Source organism: Lissotriton vulgaris, chromosome 5 (genome assembly GCF_964263255.1).
Source record: "Lissotriton vulgaris chromosome 5, aLisVul1.2, whole genome shotgun sequence".
Taxonomy (NCBI): domain Eukaryota; kingdom Metazoa; phylum Chordata; class Amphibia; order Caudata; family Salamandridae; genus Lissotriton; species Lissotriton vulgaris.
The window spans coordinates 1,008,224,331-1,008,248,145 of NC_141693.1; positions in this window are offsets into that span (position 1 = coordinate 1,008,224,331).

A 23,815-nucleotide genomic window follows, 5' to 3' on the forward strand; every position below is an offset into this window, starting at 1 on the left:
GGGCAGTGTACAGCATTGTAAACAGTTAGTAGAACACAGCAAAGACAAAATAAATGTAATATTTAATGAAACACCATCAAAAAATGAAATGCTTGGGGGGCGGAGCCAGGCCGGCGGCCAAGATGGTCGCCCGGGCTCCCGGCTCCGTCGACCTTCTTCCCCCGCCGCCTGATCCACTCTGCTTTCCCGCACGGCTCCGGTACCTTCGATCGTCGGAAGGGGTGGAGTGCAGCTGTGTCCGACTAAGAGGGATTTTCGAGCCCCGTAGCCAGAGATATGGACCCCCGTAAGCTGTGGCCTATACGTGATTCAAAGCCGGGACCCCGCGTGATGCCGCGGCCGTTCGAGAGTACAACAACAACGGCCACACGGACCCGGAAGTTGCCGGTCGGCCGCCGTGGAAGGTCAGTCCACCTTTGTGAATGTGCCTCCAGCGCTTATTTTTTGAAGCCCAGTAGACGAGGAACAATCCATCATATTCCCTCCCCCCGATTGCTCCTGGATGGAAATGGGGACCCGAATTTTGCTATTTGCCTCCCCACTGGAACTTTGTTTGGTCAGCGTGACGACCTTATATCCGCGCCTTAGCTGATTGGCTCCGGTTGCGGCACGAAGTGATTGCTGCGCTTCCTTCGATTATGGGGGCTCGTATGGGATCGTCAGCAAAGAAGTGGGGATGGCACTCACACGTCTGTGCAATGTGGAGGTATTGATTACGCTGTGCCTTTTTACTACATTGAGGACTGGCGGCTCCAGTGTTTGACTGAGCGGCGCTCGTCCTTTGGAAGTGGTACTTCGGCAAGACTGACCCGAATATGGCGGCGGCTGTGCGCACTGGAGGCCGCGGGGGGAGATCGAATACCCCCTGCATGCTGTTCGTTATGGGGCTGACCTTAGTGCCTGTACAGTGGAGAGAGAACCCGGAGCCATTCACGCCTTTGAGAGACTTTGTTTGTGTGGCCCCTGATATGCCTTACCGCGCAGACACTTTTGTGGAGAGCTGAGGTAGCTTTATCGATGGCTGAGAGGTGAATGATTGTATGTGGGGAATTCCCAGTTTGTCTCCAGTGGATTGCTACATTGTCACCCGGCCCCATGGATACATGGTTTCCTTGGGAAATTCACCAGCTGTGATTCTATCTCTCTCCCAGTGTCGTGCTATGGGATCCAGACACTGCGTGATTACTATTCTTTCTGCGCAATATTCTGTTCCCCTGACAGTGAACGACCAAACGGCGGCGGATGGCTTTTGAGTGTACACTATTCTGAGGCACTGCAGGACTTCCGGCTTCTCTTCGAACTGGCTTGCTTTCCACCATGATTGCCTGATTCTGCAACACAATGCCTGGAACGCGTGTTTTGATTGGGCTGAGTGGGTTTACGTGACTCATTAGTGACTTGGTCTCTTTTGTAATAACGCGGGGTGATTCTCTGTCTGGCCGGGTAACTTGAGGAGCTGAGCGGTGACTGCTGCTCTGTTTAAGATGGTGTCCTTGATGCTTTGTTACTATTCCGGTATCATTGAAATGCCAATGGGCGGCGAGAGGGGGAGGGGGGGCCGGGGACCTGTACTGGGGACCCCCCATGTTTTCTTTCTCCTATCGTGGGGTTCTAGTTAGTCTCTTTCCTTTAACCCTTTTTCTTTTACTCTCGTGTGGAATATTGTCACTTTCTCCCTTTCATTCTTCTCCCTTCTATATTTCGGGTTTAGACACTGGGCGACAGGCACGCTGCTAGGGGGGTAGGCCGTAGCCGTATGCAGGGGTGCAGGGTGGGGGGATGGGGGATGGGATTTTTGTTATTTCTGTTTCTATGGCCCCTTTTTCTTCTTGTAATTCTTGGCTTTTCTGCATCTTCTTTTCTTGCTTCTCCTTTCCTCGGATACTGATTAGAGGTAACTCACCGTGCATTTTATGGGTTCAAATTTTAGGGGTGGATGTCTTATTAATGCATTACGGTACAGCGGGCAGCCACTGTTTAGGTGAGGGACTTGTTATGTTTTTCGTATATCCTGAATATGTGCATTGGCGCCGACGCCCTGTCTGCGGTGGCCCTGACTGTGAATATCCTGTTTTACGTGACACCCTTGCATTGAGATGGCTTAACTGTGCGGCATCAGATCATGCTCTTCTTTAATTTAAAAAAAAGAAACCTTCTTTTATCCTGTTGCCAATTTGGTGGTATGCTTTCCTGAGTTGCATCATAGATCCTGGGGGGGCGTACTTTTGTACTGCTTGTGACTTGCATTGCTCGATTTGCCCACTTTTGTCCTGATGGCCGACCGTGATGGTTAATAGGCTTGTGAATGTAACTGATACATGTAACAATAAAGGTTTACCAAAAATAAAAAAAATAAAAAAAAATGAAATGCTTGAAGCGTGAGGAAAGGAAAGATTTTGGCTGCCAAGTACGCTCACAAACGTAAATATTTCGACTGATGTGCCAGTTAAATAAAACCAAAGATCAGTGCCCAGGACAGTACAGCTAGGGTTCATGGCTGCTAGGTTGTTTCCAGGCAAAGGGTACACTTTTCAGATTTAAATTTGTATTGGTGTTGCAATCTATATATATAAAAACGAAAGTATGGCTGTTTGTCCTTTATGCATTACTACACCATTCATCCGAACGGCATGAAACTTTGGGAAGTTGTTGAGTACACTCCGTGAAGGTTTCTGGAAAAAAAAAAAAAATATTTTAAATATCGTCCCCCCGGCTCCCCAGAGCCCTCATAATCTTTCCAATACTGAACGTTTACAGTTTCCGGTGCGAATCGCTTTTGCAATGACCATCAACAAAGCACAAGGACAATCGCTGCAAGTGTGTGGACTAGATTTGGAAAATCCGTGCTTCTCACATGGACAACTGTATGTGGCCAGCTCACGTGTCGGAAAACCTTCTGATTTATTCGTGTTCGCACCAGACGGAAAAACAAAAAATACTGTGTATCCACAAGCACTCGAATAAATAAACAGAATGAAAACAACACTTTAAAATGTTTTCCATATTAAAATGAATACGTTTCAATAAAAATGACGCAATGTAAATTGAATGTTATCATAACAAGTTTCATAAAATTTCCTTTCTTCTGAGATCGCAGCAACGCGCGACGGGTGAGCTAGTCTTTCTATAAACAAAGAACGAGTACCAGCTTGAAAGTTGACGCACGACTCCATAAAGTCAAAAGAAGTGACATCACACGGCCAGGATATGAAGTTAAAAAGTTAAAATAAAAGAAATCTGAGGATGAGGAGGGGATGCAGCCTTACGGCTAGAGCGGTCGACCTCGAAGCTGGGGAGCCTGGATCAAATCTCGGCAGGGACACTGAACATCCTGTGATTCTAGGCAAATCACTTAATCTCCCTGTGCCAAAAAAAATTAATGTGTCTCTCTGCAACACAACTGGTGCTCATGTAAAGTGCTCTGATACCTTATATCTTCGGTCGAGTTTGTGCTATATAAAACTCTAAAAAATATATATATTAATATGACAAAAAGAATTAGAAAGCAGCGATGTCTATTTTAGTTGCATTCCTTGAGTTAATTTTGGTGCTGCCATAATATGTCAGGTGAACCATCCATGATATGCCAGGTGTGAAACCATTATATATATGGGGCACAGCAGATGCTATAGTATACATTCGTTGTACGCTCAATGACAACCTTAGATATCTAGGCACAGCTTAAATGATCTGGCACAACCCAAATGCCCAGGTAAGGCTTCAAATGCAAAGGCACAGCTCAAATACCAGGGCACACAGTGAAATACCCGAGCACAACCATCATATGCCCTCAGAAAATGCGCGAGCTGCCTGCTCTAAACAGTTATGCCATTTGCTAACCCTAGCTACTTTCCGAATGTGACTCTTTTTCAGCACAAAAAAACACTACTCAGGCCATAGTTGACTGTCACTTTTTGGTTGTGGGTCTTTAATACAATTTCTCTCAGGTCGTAGACCAGCTGTTGCTTATCGAGAGAATGCTGTCTTGGTAAATTGTAGGCTTGGCTGTTAGCCATCGATCTTCTTAGGTTTGTGGAGTGTCTTTGTTCTGTATTGTCTTAGTAGATATGTTGTGATGTTCAACTCTGATCTACAGTAGTTGTCCACTCCCTCAATCAGGCATTCTTCATTTCTGATGATATTCTCATTTTAGAACTTGATTGGACCATGCTTTTATCCAGGGTCCCATCAGACAACGCGTTCCCTCTGTGACATTTACATCCAGATTCTTTGATGTCGTGGTGTTCGTGTTGGATCCCAATGAAAACATATTTGAATCTGGTCTTTTGTTTCCAATCTTAACCAACATGATGTGAGCATTTTATCTTTTTTCATACACTTGCTACCTTTCTCTTGAGCCGTCTTTTGTTTTCCCAAATTCCTTTGGTTCTGATTACCAAAGCCTTCCCATATGATGGTTCACACAGGTCTTGAACCTTACCTGTTAGGTGATTTGTCTCCTCTTCTCATAGAGATGTTGGTCTTGTGGAATCTTCTGTTTTTTTAACTTAAGCTCTGTTTTTTTGCATTCTTCAATGATTTGCCCCCTCTTTGGCCTTCAACTGGAGCCTAGGCTGTTTACCAGTAGCTTGTTGAGTCTTGTCTTTTTCTGTTTTATAAAGCACACAAAGAAAACACATTTTCTTTTGTCCTGTAATTGAAGCATTATTGTTGGACATGGGCGGGGAGCTTTGTTTGATCTTGCATGAAAAGTGGAGAAGTGCGGCTCACCGGTTAGAGGCGGCAGACCCAGAAGCAGAGGTCGGCCCGGGACCAGGGTTCAATTCCCGACGCGACAGGGTACGGAACCAATGTCAGCAGGCTCGATAAATCTCGCCTCGGTGCCTCTCTAACCATGGGTCCCACGCTGCAACTCTGGGCAATAGCTTGCTTAATCTCCACAACGGCCCCCTCGCTGCCGGGGTTGCCTGGCTTCACCTTGGGGATGCCCAATAGGGACCATCTCACAGGGAAAGCCAGGACGGGTTACCCAGCGGTACACAGCGCCAAGAAACCCCAGGGTGAACGTGCGCTCTACAAATTCATACTAACATAACATAACATAAAAGCAATTATTAGTATCATATGAGTCTGCTTGCCTTCGTCTAGTTTGCAAAATCTAAGAAATGCTGTCTTGTTGTATGTGTTATTATCTACCGACGTAAACCTAATTTTCCGCCTGCAGCATGGGGATTCTTTCTCATCCACGCTTCTTGGTGGTTTAGAAGTGATCATGCAAAAAGCATTGGGGACTGGACTTGCTGACTCTGGCTCGGTAGTCACTGGCCCCATCTTCGGTAGAACTTCTAATTGTCAAAAGTTCAAAGTCAATTCAGGTGGGTGTATGGGGCTCTAACTCTTGACGGTTCGTGGCTGGTTCATTAGTTTGTCGTTGTTACCACTTTAATGGAAAACAACAGCATTAATGCCACAGTAGCTCTGACTTCAAGTCGATCATGTGTTGAAGTCAGGGGCTACACTCTGGAGTGACCCAAGTATGTGTGCTTGACTTATACCACATGTAGTTATTTGTTGAACTTAGTATTTAGTTTATTTGCTGTGTTTTTGATTCATAGACTGTTTGCTCCTCCCTTCGCTGCTCCAGTGGCGTTGTCTCCTTCATTTTCCTGCATCCCGCACTGTCGGCATGCAGGTTCTGGTACTCAGGCTTTTGTGGACTGGAACCAGGTCTTTCAGTGGGATGAAAAAAAAGTGGGGGCCTCTAAAGGGGGCGTGGCCTCTGCAAATAAGTTTGTGGCTTAAACATGTAAACTACATTTCTGTGATTCCCATAGGGTGCCACCTGACCAGTATTTTGGTGATTCTCTGAGTGTTCTGTTATTGCATCCAGATATACAACACAACTGACATGCACGTAAAATTGGCTTTGTCAGTGGTGGTTAGCTGTTTAAAATAAATGAGTAACAGCGATGATTTTCTTGTTTGTTGTAAATGAATACTGAAAATGTTTGAATTCCGAAATTGTGAGATTTTGAATTAAAGATTACTAAGGCTTGTGGAAGGGTCCCTAAAATGTCTCAATCACTCCCATTCTGTTCACTCTATGTTGGACAACTAAGTCCTTTTTCTTCAACAAGCTACCTCCCATTATATTGCACTTTCACTCCACAAAGCAAAAATTACTTTGAATTATGACCATCAATTGATTAAGGATAATCGAATATCAATAATCCTCCAGATGCCCAGCCCCCTTTATTGATCTCCTATTCCAAATTGCATGATCTTATTTTACTCCTACACCAAGCTGTATGCCCTATACACGACATTTCGATATCTAATTGAGTGACTTGCCTCTCTCAACCACCAATCCATAGTCCCTTCCTCTCACAAACCAGCAATTAAGACTTATATACCAGAGCTATTCATCCCACCAATCATTCACATGAACTAGCAAACTTTTGATTCCACCACATCAAACTAGAGGAATTTGTATTAGGATTACTTCAGAGAACACGAGAATAAACTCACTAACCAAAAACAGGAGAATGTACTGTGTAGTATCCTGTAATGTGTAGAACCTTTAATGTTAGCAATACTAAGGGTTACCAAGGGAAAGTCTGGAGGTTCCGGACGGAGATGAACCAGGGTTTGGGAGAGCTTGGAAGGGTGGCGGCTGAAGAGAATGTTACCGTAATGAAATGGAATCCACCACTTACTCATCTAAGTGGAGTTCCCTATTCATTTCAAACTCAATAACTAAAAAACTGATAATGAACCACTAACCTTGGATTCCAGAGTAGCATGCTGTTAGCCATAACATGATTCAATGCCTTATCAGAGATAGTAAGTACTATGTGTAAATGCAGTTCCAACAAAATGTAGAAATCAATCACAATGGCCCCATTGAAAAACTGTAAAACTAGTTGTTGTGCTAAGTTGGACTTAGAAACTGGGATCCGAAACAAAGGTATGTTCTTTTGCTGAACTAGCATAAAATGCATGCAATGAAGCTGATGGTCAATGACTCCACATTTATTGCAAATAAAGACCAAGAGAGAATTACTGAGACTGTAGCTAACAATCAGTATCCAGACACTTCCAGTTTACATTAGTTTATAGTCAATCACCGTACTCCAGTGTAATAGCAGAGCACATGCTTCCACTGCTGACTTACCAGAGACACAGGGGAATACTTATGAAAGGAGTTGCATAGCACTTGCACCAGCAACGGGGGCATGCACGACGCAACTCCAAAATGCGGTTTATGAGGTCACGCACTGCAACTTTGTGTGGTCTTGAGTGGTTTTATAAATCTGGAGTAAAGCAACGCAGCGCACACCTCTGCATTGCGTTACTCTGCCCTAGGAAGGCATTCCATGGGTGTTGCGTGGGTCTTTCCACACAACTCCCATGGCTTTTGACCCACTTCCAGGTTTGCCATCCCTGGTAGAGCTGGGAATGTGCCAAAAAGATATGTCTTCTCGGGGGGGCTGTAACAAGGAATATTATCTTTATTTTTCCTCTTTACTTCCTCTTTCTAATTGTGCTGAAAAGAGTAATATTGCTCAGGATTATTTTTGTGCATGAAGGTGCACCCTCCTGCACAAAAACAATCTAGCATGCAACACAGGCACCCTTGCACCATGGTGCAAGAGAACCTGCATTGGAGCTAGGCAACCCATTGTGTGCCAGACCTGGGGAAAAACAGGAATGCTTCATATTGAAATAAATACAGCTCTTTCCTTTCCTTTCCGTTTAATGCAGTCCAGCAAGGTGTCTTGTTGCTCTGCCTTGCTTTATTTTCTCATAATTATGGCCCACGGTGTGTCTTTGACCTGCAGAGGAAAGTTGCACCATCCATACACTACTTACTTGGACGCTAGCTTTATAAACACACCGAAAGGGTAGAGGCATTGACTGATTGATGATATATGGGATTAAGTTACCCCTTGAGTACATTATAAGGATATTGCAAGTCACCAAGGCGTTCCTCTATAAGGTCATGGAATGCCAAAGTGACTTGTAACATCCTTTTTATGTCTCTAATAAAAGAGAGAGGGACCCCAAGACCAAAGGGATAGGGTTCCACAGTTGACGCAAGTCAAAGAATAATTCCCTTTGGGCGAATTAACGTTAATACATAAGTACTTACAGACATACAGTGAACTGACCAATACCCAACATATAACAAGGAAGCAATGAAACTAGGTGATAACTTCAATACACGTGAAAACACTCTGGAAAAATAAAGTATTTAAAACAATTTATTAGCATACATTACATTAATTAAAAATTGGGAAACACATACAGGACGGAACAATAATCAATAAAATCAACATTCCAATAAAAAGGAGCTACAGGGAGAAAGGACTAAACTCAAACAAAAAACAGTAATTTTGAATTTTCCTTAGTTTATAATCCCAGATTTACTCCTTGAGCATCGACGCGTTTCGGCGGTATAATCAATCCAAAACCGCCTTCATCAGGACAATGTGTACAAATGTTTCCCAATACTTCTCAAGCAAGCAAAGGGTCTGTCAGTATATCATAAGGGGTATGCTGCCTCCTTATCGTTTGGTAGAGATATTCGTCCAGCGAATTATCTTGTTGATCTACACAGAATTCTGGTTTAAAATAGTGGCGAAACCTTTATCAAAGTTTCAGTATTGGTGGCGCATCCAGCATATTGGCTGGGGGAAAAAAGTTAAAATCGTTGCGTCCAATACACGCGGTAATTCTATTGTCAATATCGACTCCCACCTATCAATGGAGCGGTTTGCGACATTAGAGGGGTTCAGGGTTCCAGTAGAATACCCACGACACGAGGTGATTTCCTCCGTAATACGCTAGTAATACGCTAGCCGGTAATACGAGCAGACATCCACGCGGGACGTTCGAGGTCTTAACAAAAGAGGGTCAACATGGAGGAAATCACCTCGTGTCGTGGGTATTCTACTGGAACCCTGAACCCCTCTAATGTCGCAAACCGCTCCATTGATAGGTGGGAGTCGATATTGACAATAGAATTACCGCGTGTATTGGACGCAACGATTTTAACTTTTTTCCCCCAGCCATTATGCTGGATGCGCCACCAATACTGAAACTTTGATAAAGGTTTCGCCACTATTTTAAACCAGAATTCTGTGTAGATCAAGAAGATAATTCGCTGGACGAATATCTCTACCAAACGATAAGGAGGCAGCATACCCCTTATAAAATACTGACAGACCCTTTGCTTGCTTGAGAAGTATTGGGAAACATTTGTACACATTGTCCTGATGAAGGCGGTTTTAGATTGATTATACCGCCGAAACGCGTCAATGCTCAAGGAGTAAATCTGGGATTATAAACTAAGGAAAATTCAAAATTACTGTTTTTTGTTTGAGTTCAGTCCTTTCTCCCTGTAGCTCCTTTTTATTGGAATGTTGATTTTATTGATTATTGTTCCGTCCTGTATGTGTTTCCCAATTTTTAATTAATTTTTAATTAATGTAATGTATGCTAATAAATTGTTTTAAATACTTTATTTTTCCAGAGTGTTTTCACGTGTATTGAAGTTATCACCTAGTTTCATTGCTTCCTTGTTATATGTTGGGTATTGGTCAGTTCACTGTATGTCTGTAAGTACTTATGTATTAACGTTAATTCGCCCAAAGGGAATTATTCTTTGACTTACATCCTTTTTATGTACAGCAGAGGGAATTTGATTCCATAGAAAACTCCTATGTGTTATAATCATGAGTTAACATGGTCATCTTCTAATAATGATTATTATTTAATATGCCAGGAATTACAGTTTTGGAGCTACAGGGAATTCAAAATCTCCAATGTCATATTACACATATATTTTATTTCTGTTTGTATCCAATGCAGGACAAGTAGCAGGATCTAAGGGCCAGACATACGACCTCTAGAACTAGAGACTCGCAACTTACGCAAAAATTGCGACTCTCAAATTTTGAGTTGCTAAATCTAATGTACAAAGAAAAAGGGCACTAATTTGTGAGTCACAAACGACTCGCATTGCAATTAACGCTATATTACAGGGAATGGAGATCTCCATAGCATGGCTAGGGGCTGAAATTATCCCTATTTTTAAGAAGGGCTCACCCCTCCTTCCTGCAAACTATCGGCCCTTTAGCCTCATCGATGTTGCACAAAAAATATTCCCCCGAGTGCTTCTGGACCGTTTGCAGAATTGGATGGAGGAGTTTTCTATTCTTACCCCCTATCAGGACGGTTTTCGTACAAAAACATCCACAATTGATCAAGTTTTCAGGTTTCAACTATTGCACTGGAAAACAGTAATCATGGAGGGTGGCAGTCGCTATATGATTTTTGTGGACCTGAAATCGGTCCTTGATCTAGTCCCCAGAGAAAAACTATGGGCTATTCTATATGATTTAGGAGTGCCTCCCTACTTATGTGAGATTCTGAAAAGATTGCATGTGAACAACTATGCCTAAATTAGATTTGGAAAAAATGGAGAGCTCACTGATCTCATACCCGTAGAGAGAGGTGTGAGACAGGGGTGTGTTCTAGCCCTTACCCTTTTTGGTCTCTTTATAAATTGCGTAGTGAAAGCTTGGGCAGCCGGAGGGGATCGAGATGCACCAAAACTAGCGGGCCGCAAGGTATCTGCCTTGATGTTCGCAGACGATACCCTCCTGCTGTCAAAATCATTGATGGGTATTCAAAGGGCACTTTTCCTATTTTGCAAGAACAGGGGCCTGGAAATAAATACCCAGAAAACAAAATATATGGTGTTCAATGCAGGCCACTCAAAGCGTCCCAATCCACAACTAGCCGGAGAATCTTTAGAGAAAGTCTCTGTCTCTGACTATTTGGGCCTAACCCTCAACAAGAATATGGAGTGGGATGACCAAATCAGGAAGGTTTGTCTCAAGCTGACGCAAACGTCAGGGGGCCTCGCGAAACAGCAGAGGAATGTGTGCGTAAGATGCTGGGGCCGGTGCTGGAAATCTACAAGGAGCAAGCGAGAGGGGCTGCCTTGTACGGAGCCAAATTATGGGGCCGTAGGCCAACCGAACAACTCGCAAGGATTGAAAATTCTTTCCTTAGACAGTTGGTGGGCCTTCTTAATAGCACCCCCTTAACACCGCTCTGCATGGACTTGGGCAGGAGCCCAATGGTACAGGAGGTAGCGCTCAGACCCCTACTTTACTGGCACCGATTATGGAGCACCCCAGAGTTATTCACATATGAGGAGAAATTGAGGGAGGTTGCCAATCACAGTGGGGCAAGCAAAATCTCCAGGCTTACCTACATTAAGAATTCCTTTGCAGTCATTGGAATGGGAGATCTATGGAATAGCCCAGAAGAAAGCTCTTTGGTTACACCAAGAAAAGTCCTGTTAAAAAACTTTAAGGATTACCAACTCAATTTACTCCAGAGGGGCCTCAGGACAGGCACACTTACTACATCCTTACTAGATGTTAAAATCTTATACCTCCTAGAACCTAATATCGATGATATACATCCCTTCCTAGCCAAAAAACTCTACATGCAGTTCAGGCATGAGGTACTCCCCTTACATGCTGTCACCTATAAGTGGGGGGGTAGCCAGACGAAAGCTTGTCCGTCTTGCAAAAACTGTACGGAGACCGACTTGCATGTGTTGTTTTTTTGCCCTACCTACAAGGTACTAAGGGCCGTTGGCTAAGACAGCTTTGTAGGAATCTTGGAAGCTCCCACTGCCTACAGGCCTATAGAATTCTGAAATAGAACACTGGCAGACCAATTGTTTATTCTGTGTCCCGTTACCTTTTTTCAATGTGGTGTGCTCGTCGTGCAGTTCTAAAGAAAGTACAAGTTTAAACTGCCCATTCTTTGTACTTTCTAAAGACCCCGGACACCTTATTTTATTTACTCTGACCTCTTAATTCATTTGACTTTGTATTTTATGATTGAGATGCTTAATGCCTACCAAGCTCTTTAATATTTTATCTTTTTAACTCTTTTAGATGTTTTTATATTCATGTGTATAGAAACATTTCTATATTGATAAATTGTAATGAATTTTTAAATGTTTTTTATGTGCTTTTATGGTCTTGTGAGGCCGAAATAAAGTATCTTTTGACTTGACTTGCAATTACCGAGGAAGCAATTTGCGAGTCGCTAAGCAGTCTATAATAGCGACCGCAGCACAAAAAGTGTTTTGCGGTTGCAAATAGCGACCGCAGCAGGAGAAAGGCGATTTGCAGTCTCAAATAGCAACTGTGGTTCAAAATTTAGCAGAAACACTTCCTGGGACAGCAGAAGGACCCCAAAACAGAAAGTGGTGTCCCTGGAGGATCCTGATCAGTAGTCAGAGCACATGGTACAGTGCAGAAGCACAGACCTACACTTAATGTAGGCTCCAAACATACTGCCAAGTGGCCAGCAAGATTGAGTGAGAAGGCAGCAAGGGAGCATCACCACACGCTCAAATGTTCAAAAAGGGAACTGGACATCCTCATTGAAGAATGCAGCAATAACCATGAACAGCTTTTTGGCCGTACTTCTCAGACTGTCCCTGAGTCTGAGAAGTGAAAAATCTGGACGGAGATCCAACTGCGCATCAATGCCCTCGGTGTGGCCGACAGGTCCATTGATGATATAAAGAAAAGGTGTATGACCTGCACTCCTGGACAAAGGAGAGGGTGGCAGCATGGCTGCGTGATGTCCAGGGAAAAGGAGGAAGTCCATCCACTGTTACCGAACCATAAAATGCAGAAGCAATCGTGGAGAGTATACTTGAGACAGAGGCAGTGGTTGGCTTTGGAACCTTCGACAAATCTCTACCCCCACCACCCCCTGGTAAGTGGAAAATGTCTACTATTTCAGCATTCCAGCCAAAATCCTATTCTCCACAAGCATGCAGCACATCCTCACCCAGATACACCTAGATGCTCCATTTACATGACCAAAAATTCTTAGGGGAAATGTACTCAGTGACATAAACAGTGAAGTTAAGGTCTGACATAAGCTGAACAACATAATACCACCACTAAGATAGCGCCTCACATATTCTTTTTATTCATCTCCCCATTTGCCACATAGATACATCTCTGGGAGGAGAGGAAAGGCCTGATGATTCGGGCGAAGACCAGGAGGAGGGCCAGATGGATAAAGGGCAGGATGAGGCAACAGGGAGTCAGACAAGTTGTTCCCATGTCCTGGGCAGTGCTGCATCCTGCTCACCACAGCCTACTGCCGTTCAGGCCCCAGTATCCCACCAGCCAGCCACAATTTGACGCAGTTCTGTCACCAGGGTCCAGCACCTGTGTCCAACACACCAAGCAAGAAGGATGCTGCAACCAATGCTTGATACTCACTGCCAGGCAGGGTCAGGCAATCAGGCTGTGCTTGGTGGTCTTGAGCAGGCCATGCTGAATGTTCAGCGCCTGCAACAAAAACAAATAAGGCTGAATAACAATAAGCTAAACCAGGGATTTGACAACATTACCCAACAGTTGGCTGACAACCATGCACGCACAGCTTGATAAGAAACTTGATGCCCTTACAGGGGTAATTGGGCAACTTTGTACAGTGTTTCAGAGGAGGGAGGGCAGCAAAGGTGCATGGAGCGAGGCCGGGCACACTGGATGGGGCAATAACCAGGGTGATTGGGAGGCTGGAGTAGGCAAACACCCAACACACAAAGCGCACCCTGGCGCTGCAGGTTGAGATGAGCCACTACAGTGGTAACATTGCACGTAGGCTGTAACTATTAACAGCAGCAGTTGAGGCGATACAGACCACCACCATTGTCATTGGAGGATCAGGAGAGTCAGCAGGCTGTGAGGTGTCTAGCCACAGTAGTGTCTCTGCTGCAGACATACAAATACAGCATAGGAGCAGCAGCCACCAGCCTGCATTCCACCAGACAGATCCCCCCCCCTGCTAGACGTCGAGGGGAGAAATAACTGTTGACTGTCAATGTCCATACAGTTACCCCAATTCTTCTTTATGCTAGTGGTGGGGTAACCACACAACATGTGAATTTGTGTTATGCTGTGCTGTAGAACATGGACGGGTTGTCTTCCAAGGTTTTTGTGTGCCCTGAAAATAAAGTGAAGCATTTTTTGTTAGATCAACATTTTGTATTGTCATTTGTAGAGGCTAGTGTGTCAATGGATAGATCATAACTTGCAAAATAATTTCTTGTCTATACTGTCCCTGTGCCTTCTCCCCTCTGCTGCTGTGCTTCCCTCGATTTGCTGTTGGGCAGGTTGGCCAGGTTCATCCTCCTCCGATTCTGATCCAGACATATCTATGGCTAAGCCTCTCCTGCAGGCAATCTTTGGAGTATGGCACAGGTTGCCACAATTTTGCACGTAGTTTCAGGCGTATACTGCAAGGCTCCACCATTCTTGTGAAGGCACTGGAAACGTGATTTGAGCAATCCAAATGTGCTCTCAATTAAGCCTGGGCGTAGTGGGTGTAGCGGGGCTACGCGGAGCGCCACGGAGTTGATAACAAACTCCGCGGCGCTCCGCTACGCCACCCGCCTCCCACCCGCCCTATTATTAACAATTGCTAAAGTTTAAAAAAATAACTTTAAAGCACCTTACCGTATCTGCGGCACCTACAGCGTCCCCGGCTGGCCTCCTCCTCTCTTCATCGCGTTTGCGGTAAAATCTGCACATGCGCGGGCACCTGCGCCTGCGCAGTTTTCACTGAGAACGAGATGAAGCGAGGAGGCCAGCAGGAGATGCGGCAGATAAGGTAAGGTGCTTTAAAGTTATTTTTTTAAACGTTAGCAATTGTAAATAATAGGGCTGGTGGTAGGCGGGGGCAGGCCAACTCCGCTCCACCGAGGTGTGTGCAGGGTTTTGCCTACTCCAATCTCTCCACGGGACGCGGAGTAGGCAAAACTCTGCACACTCCACGGGCGGAGTGGAGTTCTCCGCCCACGGTTACTCTCAATCACGGATCTGGAAGCACCTATGTGCCATGTTGTAGAACCTTTTATGTGGGTTGCTGGGAGACAGGTATGGTGTGAGGATCCATGGCCACAGGGCATACACACTGTCACCTGGTGAGACACACATGAGGGTGAGACAACATACAGAGAGCAATGAATGGGCCAATACATTTTACTGTGGACATGACATTCCAGTACCTAGTAGGTATTCTTCATCCAATTCCCCTAATTCTAGTCTGTGGTATTTGCCGCCGTGCCTAAAGATGTAGAAGTCATGGGTGCTCCCTGGATTTTTGGCCACATTTTCTGTGATGATGTTGTGCGCATTGCAGACAACTTGAATGTTGACGTAATATGTGTTTTTGTGGTTCCGTAATATGTATTCTAGGCGAGATGGGGGACATATGGGAACCTGGATCCCATCTATGCATCCAATGACATGTGGAAATCTTGCTATCCAATAGAATTGCATTTTAGTATTTTGCTGTTCCACATCATCCCTGGGCAGGTAGATGTGCTGGTGTATGTGGTGGTGCATGGTGTTTAATTGCAAAAGAAACGCAAAAGCATACTCTTTGACACCCCTACATCTTGGTAACTACCACTGGCCAATAGGTGGAGGGAGCCCAACACCTCGACATGGGTGGGGTTTGCATTGCTGTGCTGGGTTCTGCTTTCTATTTGTGGCTTTATGGTGGCTATTAGCTCTAGAATCACATTGCTACACAGCCAGTACCAGACCTATATCTCTTCCTCTGTCTTCTCAAACATGATTAGCCTGACTCTGAAAATCCTCTCCTGTCTCCACCTCCTTTCCTGAACAGACAAAATCTGCATCCTCCTCTCTATCACATATAGGGCAGCCATTGTTAAAAGGTTTCTGATGCATTCTGGGCCTGTATTCATAGGCTGGGCCCTGTTACCACATGCTTTGGATTAATGGTAAGTTGCATGTGCAAACGGGCAATTTTGAGCTTACTAACAAATTGAGACTTATCTGTACATGAAAGTTAGCAGCTCAAAATTTGAGACATGCAAATTCCACCCACAGATTTTTGTAAGTTGGTAATTGTTGCATCGCAAAATCTGATTTGCGAATGGCTGTCATACATCGCGTGCGACCAATTTTGCATGCGCAAATCGTTTTGCGGCTGTGTTGCGACTCACAAAATCATTGTACATCAGGCCCTAAGTCCAGTTTCCAGGATAATCACTGAGGGACAAATTTACAAGCCCCTTGCGCCACTTTTGCGTCACTTTTAACATGGGATAAGTGATGCAAAATTGGCGCAAGAGGCTTGTAGATCTGCCCCAGAGTATGTAAATGAGTTCCATTTAGATGTGTAGTTTCTAACATTATCTATTGTGGATATCCTAAAATGTAGGCACAGAACCAGTCTTCCTGCACCTAAGTTGGAAACCACTGGGATCTTCAGTACTATGCCTCCAATATGGGGAGAAATATCACCCTTCAAATTAAACGTTAACACAATGAGGTGATTTAATAATACTGACAGATGACTGCTCAAATATACACCTGGGTTGACTTAATCAGATAGTAACCGTGTCAAGAAAGTAAGCGGTCTCAGAAAAGCATTTACTCTTACTCGCCGTGGCACATTATTCGCCCCTGATGCTGCTGTTGCCCTGGAGGAGGCTCCTCCTTCTGCTTGTTCATTGTGCAAAATTGGCCAAGAAGGACATAAGACAAGAATAGGCACCAGCTAGCAGGGCGCTCCTTCGAAATCCTTGCTGCTTTTACTTCCAGAAAATCAATCTCACCAGTTACAAATGGACATTTCTGGATCAAGTCGTAGCACATTAGATTTTGGCCACACACAGAAAATGCAGTGGAACTTCTACTGAGTCGTTTGAAATGCTACATAAAACCATGATTCACCTCTAGACACCAATAACCAGGTTCAAGTGGACATTTGAAACAACCAGGATTTTATTCAAACTTATTCGGCACTAGATGTCCAAAAACTCATGCATCTAAAGCTGCAACCAGTAGGTGGACTGGCACTTCTACCAGGGGTAGTAAGTAACAGAGAATTGATGAGAGCATCTGCACTTTTGTCCTGCATCTCATGGAGGGTGCACGTTCAAACCACAAGTCTTCAACAAAAGACTGGGCTGGCTGACAAAATGTTACCTCATCTCACATGTTAGATAAAATGTGTCTGTTCGTTTACATTTTATGGAAGTGCCACAGCATTCTAAAACATATGGGATCTTGGCAAGTGCAAGGTGCCTGTTATGGTTTTTGAACAGACCCGACAATGTAGACTACCCTGGCACTCTGCCAGCCTCCTCAAGCTACAGTCTACAAGTAAAAGCTCCTAACAATGACAAAGGACTCCAGTTCCAAACCAGGTGGCAAACAACAGGCCAAATAAAAAACTGAGATTTAAACCTGAGGTTTAGGTATATATGTATATGTGCACAGTTAGCTAGAAGCATATACAAACCTATATATATATATATATATTCACTTAAAAAACCATAGGTTTCAGGCCTTATATAGTTAGGAATTAGCATTTAAAAAACCATTGAAATTGCTCCTATATAGTTAGTTGTACTATTTATATTTCGCGCACCCGCAATCCACTGCTGATGATGTCACATATTACATCATTCATGACATGGTCAGTGACATCACTGATGACATCACTGATGACATCTCAAATGACATCACTGATGACATCACTGATGACATCTCATTTGACATCACTGATGACATCACTGATGACATCATCCAGTGACTGTGTGTTTCTGTAAAGTTTAAATATGTTTTACATATTGAAGAATGAGTGGATGTATAAGTGTCTGGATGAAGAATTTAGTAGGTGCGTGACTGACTGTATGAGTGAGTGATTAAATGTGTCTTACTAAATGCATGGGTTAGTGACTAAACTGTCTGAATGTGTGCATCAGTATGTCTGTTGTTGTGTAAGCTGCTGCATGTGTTGATCAGTAGCTATATGAGTAGCTATATGGGTTATTGATTGGTTGCCCAAGTATTTGAATGGGAGACTGAGTGTGTGTGTGGGTGGCTGGGAGGAGTGTGACTCTGTGCATACATGTGTGAGCAGTTGATTCACTAGGTGTATGAGTTCAAGAGTGCATGTGGAAACAGCAATATTGGCTGTTGACTGTGTGCATGGGTGTGTTGGTGAGTGAATGGATATCTCAGTGCTACATGTCCAAGTAAGTACATATGTAAAACACAGTGCATGTGAGAGTTGGCATATATAAATGACTATACATGAGAGCCAGTGAATGTGCGAGTGGCTGTATGGATCATTGTGTATTTGTATCAGTGATTGTATAAGAGAGTAAGTATGTGTTAGTATATGTTTGAATAAGTAAGGTGGTGTGTGTATACCTGTATAGTTGAGGAAATGGAAGTGTGATTGATTCTTTGCATGACTGACTAGGTGTGTGAGTAACTCCATGGATGAGTGGCAGTGTGTGAGAGTGTCTGTATAGGTGTATGAGTGCATATGATAGTGTTGTATTGATGAGTGACTGTATGTATGAGTGATTCTATGGGTGAATGAGTGAATGTGTGTGTAGACCTAGGAATCAGTGAGTGCGTATGTAGTAACTTGTATTGGTGTGTCAATGGTTTCAAGAATGGTAGTCTGTATTTAACACTGGGTGTATCAAAGGTTATATTAGAGTGTGAGGAGGTGCAACGTATTATCACATGAATTATATCATCAGTGATGTCAAATGAGATGTCATCAGTGATGTCATTTGAGATCTCATCAGTGATGTCATCAGTGATGTCACTGACCATGTCAGGAATGATGTAATATGTGACATCATCAGCAGTGGATTGCGGGTGCGCGAAATATAGCTAGTACAACTACCTATAGAAGAGCAATTTCAATGGTTTTTTAAATGCTAATTCCTAACTATATAAGACCTGAAACCTATGGTTTTTTAAGTGAATTTGCAAGGTTTTTAAAATGCTAATTCCTAACTATATAAGGCCTGAAACCTATGGTTTTTTAAGTGAATTTGCAAGGTTTTTTAATTGCTAATTCCTAACTATAATACTATATAAGGCCTGAAACCTATGGTTTTTTAAGTGAATTTGCAAGGTTTTTTAAATGCTAATTCCTAACTATATAAGGCCTGAAACCTATGGTTCTTTCAGTGAATTTGCAAGGTTTTTTAAATGCTAATTCATAACTATATCAGGCGTGAAACCTATATTTTTTTCAATAAATTTCAAAGGGGGTCCCAGAAGGACCACCAAGTGCAAAAAAATTATTATTTTTTTTTTTAAATCGCGGGGTACGCGCACGGTACGCGTACGGTGTGCGTACCCCTTGATGTTTTTGATTTTTTGTGGGGGGGTTTTTGCCCTTGGGGGTCCTTCTGGGACTCCCTGAGAAGGGCTAGAGGGTTGGGGGGTCTCCATTGGCGCCAAAGTTATTCCCATTAGAATGTTGAGCGCATATAGATATATAATTTGCTCAAATTCAATTTTCTCAACAACTACTAGAGGGATTTTCACCAAATAAAGAAAAGGCCCTCCTGCATACCTGTCCATACCATTTTGCCATGTTTGGTGTAATTCTGTTCAGCCGTTCGGGCTGTAGCCGTGTCTAAAGGTCAGTGATGTCACTGACCATGTCATGAATGATGTAATATGTGACATCATCAGCAGTGGATTGCGGGTGCGCGAAATATAGTTAGTACAACTAACTATATAGGAGCAATTTCAATGGTTTTTTAAATGCTAATTCCTAACTATATAAGGTCTGAAACCTATGGTCACGACGCGTTTCGGCAGATCCCTGCCTTGATCACATGACAACAGTGTTGTGAGATACACCTCTTTTTAAAGTGACAGTGCTGAGATAGGCATAAAAGAAATACTATCAAAATTTGCTCACTTAACATTTTTGTAAAATACATGATCCAAACCGCTGTCAGTATTTCTTAGCTATACATTGTTGTAAAATACATAGTTCAAACATTTATATTTGACAATGATTAAAGTGACATCCGTGCTTAAATGCATTGGCCCCTAATTCCTGAATATCAATTTAACAGGTGTCATCTTTATAAGTTGCTAATTCTACTATATTGCGTCCAACTTTGACATCTCCCCTCTTATCGTATCTAATGTCAGAACCATCATTATATGTATTTAATCCAATGCCTACAAAATTTGAAAAGTGTATCCCTAGAACCCTCCCCTTAACTAAGTTGATATTTTTATTATATATTTTATTATTTTTTTATAAAGAACAAAACAAACAAAACAGTGCTCCCTAAATCTGTGAAGTTAATGAGATAAAAAGTCATCAAGGCACTACTGTGCAGCCAAAATGTTTCCAGAGACTACTATAGCTTGTTTGAACTTGAATCATTTGAAAACAGGTTTCCCTTATTTTGGATATTAAGATTCCATATTTACAATCATGAATGATTCCCACAATTAATCATATGTACCTTCCGGTAAACCATTAATTCATCCGAAAATAATTAAGAAATCTTAAAATCTGGTTGTCCTAATAAGCCATAGTATCAAAAATATATCTCTCTATTTACAATAAAAACAAATATATTTCATTTCTTATATACATGATTCGGTAATGATATAGAAAATCCAGATAGCATACTATTGAAGCAAGTTAGTTAGGATTGAAACAATAACAGTCATAGTACCTGATCTAATTACATATTTCTGTGTGTGTTAATCCAGGTAAGTGTATAGATCATCACTCATATTGAAACCATTGGGTTGTTTGGTATCCAATAGAAGAATATAATGCGTCTCCAATCTGCGCAACATTCCCTCTCTGTCCCCTCCTCTCCTCTGTATCGGTACTGTATCCAACAGGAAATATCTAAGATCTTTAGGTTTACCACCATGTACATCATGGAAATGACGGGCCACAGGGTAACTCTGGTCATTGTTATTAATTGCCCTTATATGCTGTAATATGCGTCTATGGCCCGGTAACTATATATTGTCACATGTAAATAGCTTAAGCAAACACTACTTTGCAATGAAAGTTTGTTGGACAAATTAATGTCACTGGCAAGGTAATGTGTTTAATTGTTTTTTCTTTGTTGTATCTTGGCACATTCAGAAGCAGGCCCGGACTGGAGCTCTTGGGCACCGGGAGTTTCCCTGGTGGGTTGGTATAGTGGGAGACAGTTTCACTGCCAGTGGAAGGTGCTTTCGTTGCAGGGGACCAGTCAGCCATCTTTCCTGCCTACAGCACTTATAAATAATGTAAAATATATGGTTTCAAAGAGTTCTTCAGAACCATTTGGTTTTGAATTTGGATGGATCCTGTCTCCAGCAGGGTCACCAAGAGAAGCACTGATTTTCAGTGCTTTGGAAGGGAGTGGGGGTGAGGGGTCTGCTGTTTCTTGGCACAGAATCCACATATATATAAAAAAGACTCTTCAAGATACAAATCAGTGTATTTCATGAAAATGTGATCTTCTAAACACCTTTCAGTTTAGTAAATTAAATCATACCATTACATTGAGTGGCAATTGTTAGAAGTGACAGATTCTAATCTTGGATTTACAAGTATTTATGCCACCACCCTGACAATGTTACTATTAGTGAACCATGGGCAAAGCTTGCTTTTCCCTCTATATGTAGCCAAGGGTCTTACTGTAGATGGAGTAACATAAAGTCTTTTATTTGTGTAATGTATTTAAAGGTCTTGTCATGGGATGATGAAGGAAAAGGAGGCACTGTGAAAAAAGTTATTGCCTAGGATCACGCAATGTGGTCAAGGGGAAGCCCGGATCGGAGCAACGATTTTGTGCAAATCAGCACCTACATGGTCATCTCAGTCTCTCTCCTGTTTTAGATTAAAGCTTAACGCTTTGTGTTTAAATCTTGGAGGCGCTAAATCAATGCACTGTGTTAAATATATACAGGAGATGCATGTTTCATACGGCTTGGTGGTAGTGGTAGTGTTTGAGGAAGGTGATGTACTAATGCAGAAGCGAAAATGAATACCAGAGCACCCAACCTTGGAGTGTACATTGAGACTATTTGCTCCACGTAGCTAACAGTCGATGTTATTCATCATCTACTCCACCCACTCCTCACCATTCAACTATTCATTCATTAAGCCACGCAGCCAAGTCTCCAGGCTATATTCATTCCATGAATGGATAAGGTTCGATAATGTAAAATGTTTTGTAAAACGCACCATATTTGGATTTTGTTAAAAAAAAATGTCTAGTGAGTGGAGAATCCCCCCCCCCCACACACACACACACACACACCTATTTACTTTTGCAGTGATCAGGTTCGCTCACTCACTATATGCAGTATGGGGGCTTGTCTGACAAAAGTACCCAGGGCTACTTTAGGCTTCCTGCCCGGCCCTGTTTAGCAGCTGTGGGGCAGAAGAGAGGCCGTCGGACTGGAGCACGTGCCCATCTTGGCCTCCCTTTTGAGGCACCAGAGAAACATCCCCTAAAAACCAGGTGAACCCACGTCAAAAACGTTTGAAACCCCTCTGAACTGTCTTAGAGGATGTTTTGCCATTAAAGAGAACATGTTGACAACGATTTTGAGAGCTCAAATGCATCTCTTGCTTCTAGGTTACCACAGAATGCTATCACAAGAAGAGTGAGATATGTTGGCAAAGTGACAGCAGTGCTTAATTTGAACCGGTGTTTCCTGTGGTGGGCACCAGCCCTTATTTGTCAACCCTGGCACTTTCAACAGCTGTAACTAATAACATGGTGGCACTGTTTGTGTAATTTAAAGATGAGCAGAACAACAATGTATTAGTTGAATATACATGAAAAACAACCATGGCCTGTCGTCCAAGCCACTCTTATTGCTTTGGGGGTCTTGAACATTATGAATTGTTAACAGTTGCAGCAGTGTAATAGCTGGTAGTTCTGTGCGTACTGTCATTGGTGGCAGTGGCAAAGGGGGGTGGGGGGAAGAATTAGTAATCTAGTAAATTTACTTTAAAAAAGTTGTGTTTGTTCACGATTAATTGAGCCTAGCGGTACGGGAGTTAAGTGCACTTTGGGAGTTGTATTTTTTGTAAATGAAGCTGTAGTCAGGCAGCAGTGGATAAATCAGATGTTTCATTATGAAGCATAATGAGTGAGCAATTTAGGTGGGAATTAGTGGTTTAAAAGTGGGTGATGTCATGGGAAAAGTTACGCTTTTTCGAAAAAGGAAAGTCGGAAGCAATTTTGGCAGGTACGGGTGGATTGGAGGTGGGAGTATTGGCAGGCTGTGGAGTGAGTCGGGAGTGTGCGCGCGGGAGAGAGGGGCAATTGCAATGTGAGACAGTAAGTGGCACTGCTTAATTTGTAAAATATGAAGTCCATGTGCTCAAATGTTTGTTGGAGGCCACACCCACTTCTTACTCTATTGGCTCCACCCACATCCTCAACTGGCACTGCTGAAAGCTAGAGGTAATACCTGATCTGAATTTCAGCAAGGGAGCCTGCCTCAATTAAGGCTTTGATAGGAGGTTCCCCTGCCCGTGAACATTTTGAAAAGGATGAAATCAAAAGTGCATTTAAAGCAAATGTTGGGAATAAATTAGCTAAAATGACTGATACATTCAAAGGGACACATCTCTCATGAAGTAAGGCCTTAGGACAGTGATCAGGAAAGCGGACGATGAAGTTGTCTTCATGCACAGACTGACTAGTCTGTGTGAATAGGGCTAAAGGGAGTTTGAGTTGATATCTATGTGCTTAACTTTCCTGGACTCCTCAAACTGAAAAGCACTTCCATACAGGCTAACCCCAGCATTTACAATGTCTTCACTTGCATAATGTGAATGCAGCTCCACCGTAAGGATTTTCAGAGCTCCATGGACTATTACATGTTGACAAACCGGCCCTATTTACCCTGGTAACAAGGCTTTATAGGACTGTTCAATTTGCCAC